This window comes from Bidens hawaiensis, unplaced genomic scaffold (genome assembly GCF_021521415.1).
Source record: "Bidens hawaiensis isolate Kalapana, Puna unplaced genomic scaffold, B.hawaiensis_p1.1 tig00024848_1, whole genome shotgun sequence".
In the NCBI taxonomy this organism is placed as follows: domain Eukaryota; kingdom Viridiplantae; phylum Streptophyta; class Magnoliopsida; order Asterales; family Asteraceae; genus Bidens; species Bidens hawaiensis.
Window position 1 is genome coordinate 243,359 of NW_027493943.1, and position 7,516 is coordinate 250,874.

At 38.7% G+C, this 7,516-nt stretch overlaps 1 pseudogene; it reads left to right on the forward strand.

The window, feature by feature from the left end:
• Window positions 1–4,144: 4,144 nt before the first annotated feature.
• Window positions 4,145–7,201, forward strand: LOC143570212 (putative disease resistance protein RGA3; annotated as a pseudogene).
• Window positions 7,202–7,516: the final 315 nt, after the last annotated feature.

Genomic DNA, 7,516 nt, shown 5'->3' on the forward strand with positions numbered 1-7,516 from the left:
TCTCATCCTGGGTCTTCCTCTGCTCCACACTTTCCCACCAATACATCGCCTCTTCTTCAAATGATTGGGTGGCATAGCCGACAGCTTGATCGGGGCGACACTCGCTAATGCAGATAATTTTATCCATGGCGGTTATCCATTGAAGGGTAGCGATTGCGTCTCCCAAACCAGTCAGCTTCGGCGGGTCACAACCCTGAAAGGACTTATAGTTGCAACCACCTCGGCCCCTTTTCCTGTCATCGATCTTCACAGACTTAACCTCACTCGAGGCCTCTCTTTCTCCTTCATCGTCTTCCCTACCACCTCCTCCCGCTCCTTCCGCTGTTCCTTCACGGCTTCCAGCAGATCTCTCGGGATTCATGTTTTTCACAGCCGCGGCTACCGCTTGGACAATAGCTGCTTGAATTAAGGGATCTAGCTGAACCCCTTCATTGTTGTTAAGGTTTCCTCCAGCTGCACTTCCTTCCTCTTCGGTGTTGGAAGCTGTTTCTATCGAAGGTCGTTGGACGCAACGAGGCTTGCCGCGACGTTCGCTGCGGCCTCCTGCCCCAACAACTTCTCTAGATCCAGCCATCGTATTCTGGAAAGGAAAACACAAATGTCATCACTCAAGGAACTATTTAGTACAAGGATAGTAAAGCTAACAGGTAATAACAGTGGCCAACTGTGATTAGCTGATCACGTTACTCTCCGTGTCCTATACACTTCCCTTCATGAGTCTATTTGTGCTGGTTCTACTCTTAAACAGTTAATCAATCAAACAATCAGGAAATCCTATCCCTACATACACATATCCTTTCTTTAGCAGTTAAGCTAACATTAACATACATATTTAATCATACTCTTTACCGTTACTGAGCTTGCTTGAGTGACACATGGCATTTTCGAACTGGCATCTTCTTTCTTTCCTTACTTAAATCCCATTCTCTGTTCGAGTCTAAGCATGTAGGATGCTTAAATCTCTCTAAACTTTGCTCTGATACCAACTTGTAAGGCCCCGTTACCGGTAGCCCTACTTTGGTGTTGGATTTACTCATAAACACAGTTCTACAAATCAAAGTTAATAAAACTTTCGCGGAATAATATAAAACATCAATCATTCGTTACATATATCCATAATTTGTCTTTCAAAACATAACATAAATCATAACATTCAAAACATCATGACAATCTTCGGATGCCAGCCTCTTCAATCCTGCCATGTGTCCATCTCAAACTAGCTGTCTCAACCTGTTAACCTTCGTGCATACTAAAAGTCAGCTACGCTGAGTGAGTTCTAGTTAATCACATAACTTACTTTACATACACATACACGTGCCCGTAGGTACGCATTACATACTTAACCTGTCCATCAATCTTTCATACACATACATATCTAACCTTACGTTATAAAGAGCATTCGCCCTACATACCTCAGATATTATTAGGGTCCGGTACTCTCCATCCTCGGATATTATTAGGGTCCGGTGCCCTCCATCCTCGGATATTATTAGGGTCCGTTACCCTTCATCCATGGATATTATTAGGGTCCGGTACCCTTCATCCTCGGATATTATTAGGGTCCGGTACCCTTCATCCTCGGATATTATTAGGGTCCGGTACCCTTCATCCTCGGATATTATTAGGGTCCGGTACCTTTTCTTCCATACCTTTTTAACATACTTTTCTATATACATAATCGTAAGTTTCATACATACATCATTCATTCTTCATCTTACAACATACATATAACATCAACCATTTCCTGGCAATACATGCAATTCCGAAGATCGTTCATGTATCGACAAGAAACCATTCATACATTTCACATAATACATATATGGCATACACTTATCACTTAGGATAAGTGTATTAACTAATCACATCGAGTATGCACACAGCCCCAAACACATAACAAGGAATAGGGCTAGAAACTCACCTGAATTCGGTTACGTTTACCGTTAATAGTTATTCCTTTCTTCAGCTGGGCACGGCTAACTGTATAACAATTACTCATATCAATTATCTATCACTAGCCATATCACGTTTCTATTCTAATTATAACCCTCAACGGACGGGGGTCCGGGGGCAGCCCCCCTGGCAGTGGGGTCTAGGGGCGGCAGCCCCTAGCAGGGTCTAAGGGGCAGAGCCCCTGGCTGGGGTCAAGCTGCCAGGTCAGCTTGGAAAAATTTTATTTCCATTGACTGTCGTAACACATTTTCCATTAGAAATTTGAATCATTATTTAATTAACTAACTTAAAAAGTTTGAAGACTTCTTTGCAATTAATCCATTCTTTTCTAAGTCCAGGGACTGTTCTTGTCATTCCATTAAACTTCTAATTCATTACTGGTTCATAACGAATTGGCTTATCTTAGCGAACTGGTCATTGTAGCGAATTGAACCCTCTAACGAACTGGTCCTTTAACGAATCAGTCCATATAACGAACCAGTCCAGGTAACGAATTGGACCTTCTAATTCGCTATCTCCTTAACGAATGACTATAACGAATTGGGGGGGGGGGGTTAATTCGTTATCTTTTCCTTAACGAATCTGGACGCGAACTAAGACTAGTTCGTTATTCTTTCCTTAGCGATTCAGGTGACGAATTACTTCTAATTCGTTAACTCTCCGTTAGCGAACTAGGGTTAGGTCAGAGAATGTCAGAAACATTCTCTGACGCCTAACCTCGTACCAAGCTTTTCCGGCGCCGTCATCGCCGGAAAACCGCGTTTTCGCCGGAAAAACGTATTTTAACTCGTTTTTCATCGTTTTTCGTCCCGTTCGATCCAGATCTGAGCTAGGGTGATCCCTAAGCTCATCTTAGGTTCGAATTATACCCGATTCCTTTCGGATATCGTGACTTAAACTGCTTAACGGTGTAGGCTTGTAGTTTCGCGATTATATCTAACGGGTTAAGCTCATACAATATTAAACTATCATTACCTCGGGTCGGTGCTCGGTTTCCTTCTTGGTTTCGGCTAGAGAAAAGGGGAGAACTAGAGAGAGATCTTAAGTGTGTGTTTTGGGTGGTGTATGGAATATGTGTGAATGAGGATTAAATGGAGATTAAGGGTTTATATATTTATGGATCATGGGCTTAAGCCCATGGTCTTTCCTTCTTTCTTTCCTAACCCAAGTCCATAACCCATATTCATTTACCCAACACTATCCCAACTCGTATTCTATTTATCTAAACCGATAATGACACACTATATAATAACGAAATTTATTTTTATTATAATAACCAAAAGTAGGATGTTACATATAATGAAATGTTATAACCCGTTTAAGGGCTATATGAGTATGTGATACCCATTAATTCGGGTCAAATGCATAAGAAACATTCATAAGAATAAAACAATTTGATGGCTTGAAAGAATTTAGGGAGGTTTCATTTATATATATTTAAGATTTCTGAGTAAATTATTTTATGAGGACAAACGGAATAGAATTTGTACTTATTCGTGAAGACTTAGGGAAATGAAAATTTACCCTTATTTAATTTAAAACTATCACGAATTTATTGAAAACTTGGTACCTGTATCGAAATGCTTATTTCGGTGTTGGCCGGTATCTTTGCCTATCCCTATATCTTATCCACTCATCAATGGACATTAACGGTTTAGGAGGGTATGTGAAATTGCGAACTATAACATATAACCGTATAAGACCGTGTGTAGTGGGGCGCTTTCCCACCTAAAAAGCCCTAAAGCGCCAGGAACACCGCCACTCGAGGTGCTTTGGGCGCTTTGGGGGGGGGAGCGCTTCTCACACAGCGCCGGTGAGGGGGAGGGGGTGTGTGTGAAAGGTGATTGGTTGGTTGTTTATTTGTCTTTTTAAATAAATAATAATAATAAAATAATAATAAGGTAATGATTGAAAGGATTCCATCCACCACACCCATTTTAACCATAAGGGTCCTATAACAACGTGGTTTAACATAACACATAACAACCTAACAAGAGCTCCATCCACAACGTACACATTACACATATTCTAACACAATGTCAGAAGGCTTGAAAGCTATCAAGTATTACATAATATATTATTTTTTAATCAGCTAACTTTCTTGTAACCACAACTTCGTGTTTAATTATATTGTGTATATACTTATAATAAAGTTGAATGTTTGTTAAAGTTTTCCACCATATGTATTCTTTACTTTCTTGCTTTGGTTTTGAAACAGTTGTTGAATTTCAATATTATATTCCTTACTTGCCTGCTTTGGTTTTGAAACATATACCTGTTGAATTACGACCTATCTTTCAGTGGCATACACATACTTTTTGAATTCTAAGATTTTGAAATATTAATCATGGGTGATGCAGCTGTTTCGGCTCTTGTGAAGGATGTGTTGGGGAGACTTAATTACTTCTGAACTTATCAAAGAGTTTGGTCTACTTATGGGATTCAAAAAGGACATACTGAGTCTCAGGGAAGATTTCACCAAGATCCAAGCTGTTCTTGAGGATGCAGAAGCTAAACACGTCAGGGAAAAGGCTGTAGAGTTATGGCTTAAGAGTCTTAGATCCGCATCCTTGACGGTAGAAGATGTGTTGGACGAGATCTCAACTGAAGCTTTGCTACAACATCTACACAAAAAAAGAGGCGTCGGATACATGGTAAGAGCATTCTTCTCCTCTACTCATAATCAACTTATGTTCCGTGTTAGGGTTGCTCACAACGTAAAAGCCATAAGAAGAAAACTAGATGTCATTGCATCTAAGAGATTTGAGTTAAAATTGACTCCTTTAGATGTTATAAGTCATTTAGAGGGAATTGAAGGTGAGATACCAGATAGGGAAACCAGCTCATTTGTACATTCTTCGCGTATCTTCGGAAGAGATGCAGAGGCGAAGATTGTGATTGAAAAGATATGCAACAAAGATATAGAAAAATATGACAACGATGAGATGCTGGTGTATGGTATATGGGGTATGGGAGGTGTGGGAAAGACTACTCTAGCTCAACTAGTCTATAACCATGAAAGAGCGAATCAATATTTTGACTTGAAATGTTGGATCTATGTCTCTCAAAATTTCCAAGTTAAAGAGAGAATAAAAGGAATCATTACATCCATAGATAAACATGGGTGTACACTTACACGTCTAGATGAGTTGCAAAAGTCCCTTCGAAACAAGTTAAGAGGGAAAAATTTTTTAATTGTTTTAGATGATGTTTGGATTGAAGACAGTGAAAAGACCAAGTGGAACCAACTGAGTGAAATATTAAACTGTGGCGCAAAAGGAAGTATTGTTTTGATGACAACACGATCCCAGGCAACGAGTCAAATGATGGTGAAGTTTCCTGAGTTACAACATCATCTGGAATGCTTATCAGAAGACGACTCGTGGTTGCTATTCCAAAAGCTTGCATTTCATGGAAGAGAGCGGGCGGCTATAATTGAGCTTGAACCTATTGGAAGGGAGATAGTTGAGAAATGCAAAGGATTGCCTTTGGCAGTGAAGACTTTGGGTACAGGTGAAAGACAACAGCATATGGGAGTTGCAAGAAAATGAAGTGTTGCCTGCCTTGAAGTTAAGCTATGATAGCTTGCTTCCACATTTAAAAAGATGTTTTGCTTATTGTTGTTTGTTTCCTAAAGGTTATCAATTGAAAAAGGATGAACTCCTTCCGTTGTGGGTGGCTAACGGGTTCATTCCACCTAGAGGAGATATAGACTTGTATGTGCTTGGCGAAGAAGCTTATAACTGTTTGGTTTGGAGGTCCTTCTTTGTTTTTAAGGCCAATGAGTTTTCAACTGATAGATGTATAATGCATGACTTGGCACGGCATGACTTGGCTAACGGGTTCATTCCACCTAGAGGAGATATAGACTTGTATGTGCTTGGCGAAGAAGCTTATAACTGTTTGGTTTGGAGGTCCTTCTTTGTTTTTAAGGCCAATGAGTTTTCAACTGATAGATGTATAATGCATGACTTGGCACGGCATGTCATGGGAGATGATTGTTTAGTTGTAGAGCCTGGCAAGGATGCTACAATCCCAAGTGAGGCCCTTCATTTGAGCTTGAGGTATCACGATTTTTACTTTTCTTCCCGAGACATAAGAAAGTTATCATCATTAAGGTCAATATTCATGTTCGAAAAACCAGCCGAGTACAAAGTTATAAACAACCATCCAAAGGTAGAGCCAGAGGAGTTTAAATTAGAAAAATGTTTCAGACATGTGCATCTAAGAGTATTGTACTTGTGTCGTATTGGATTAATGAAATTGCCCGACTCAATTTACAAACTCAAACATCTAAATACTTGAATTTATCATATTCCCATATAAAACTTTTACCAGAATCCATTATTTATCTCCAAAACTTGCAAGTTCTGATATTAAGTTGTTGTCGAAAACTTTTTAAGTTACCTAAAGGCCTAAGATACATGAGTAGGCTTAAATTTTTGGACTTAGCGTTTTGTCCTTCACTCTTGTATTTGCCAATTGGAATCAAAGAACTAACTAGTCTCCAAAGGCTATTAGCGTTTCCTGTTGGTAATGAGAGTGGTGCCAAAATAGATGAATTGGGAGGTCTGAATCTTGTTGGAGGGGAATTGCAAATATCAAGACACGAGAATGTTGGAGGTTTAAGTGAGGCTAAGAGTGCCAATCTCAGATGTAAAAAAGATCTGTCGGTTTTGGGGTTAACATGGTCTTACGTTTCATACCAGGAAAGTAAAGGGAGATCGTTTGAATATCATGAAAAGGTTCTTGAGGGATTAGAACCAAACCCGTGTCTCAAGAGATTGGAAATATGCGAGTACTTGGGAAAAATTATGTCCCCAACTTGGATAGCCAATTTAAGGAATTTGGTTGAAATAAGTTTTAGTCATTGTAAGAACTGTAAGCATACTCCAGCGCTTGGGATGTTACCCGGTCTTAGGGTTATTTCTTTGTTTGACATGGAGTCTTTGAGGTGTTTCCATGACAATGACACAAAAATGTTAGGAGATACCACAAATATGTTTCCTTCTTTACAAGAACTAAGCATAAACTATTGTCCCAGGTTGGTGTCTTTGCCAAGAAATTTTCCAAAACTCTAGTTTTAAAATTATCACTGTGTACAGAATTAGTTTCTCTGCCGGATGAGATTCAAAATTTTAAACTTGTGATTGAGAATTGTAAATATTTGAATAAAAGGTATGCACGGAGCATTGGTGTAGATTGGCCTAAAATTTCTCGCATTCGCAATATTACGATTTACCCAAGGTAACGTTTATATATACCTCTCTTTATTTATTTTTACAATTTTTATTGCAAAATACTCAACTTTATCAAAAGAATAGTGGAATTTCTTAAAGCAGAAAACGAATGATCTATATTTGGTTTTGCATTTGCTTTTTGGAAAAACCAATGGACATTACTTTTTGATTTCAGCATGTTTAATTTTCTTAAATATCATTATAGTTAAAAATACCATGATTTTTGCTACTATATAATATTTTAGAAAGATATATAAATGCACATTTAATAGTTACAAAGTATTATTATTAACCTAATTTTGACATGCATACATATCGTTAACCTG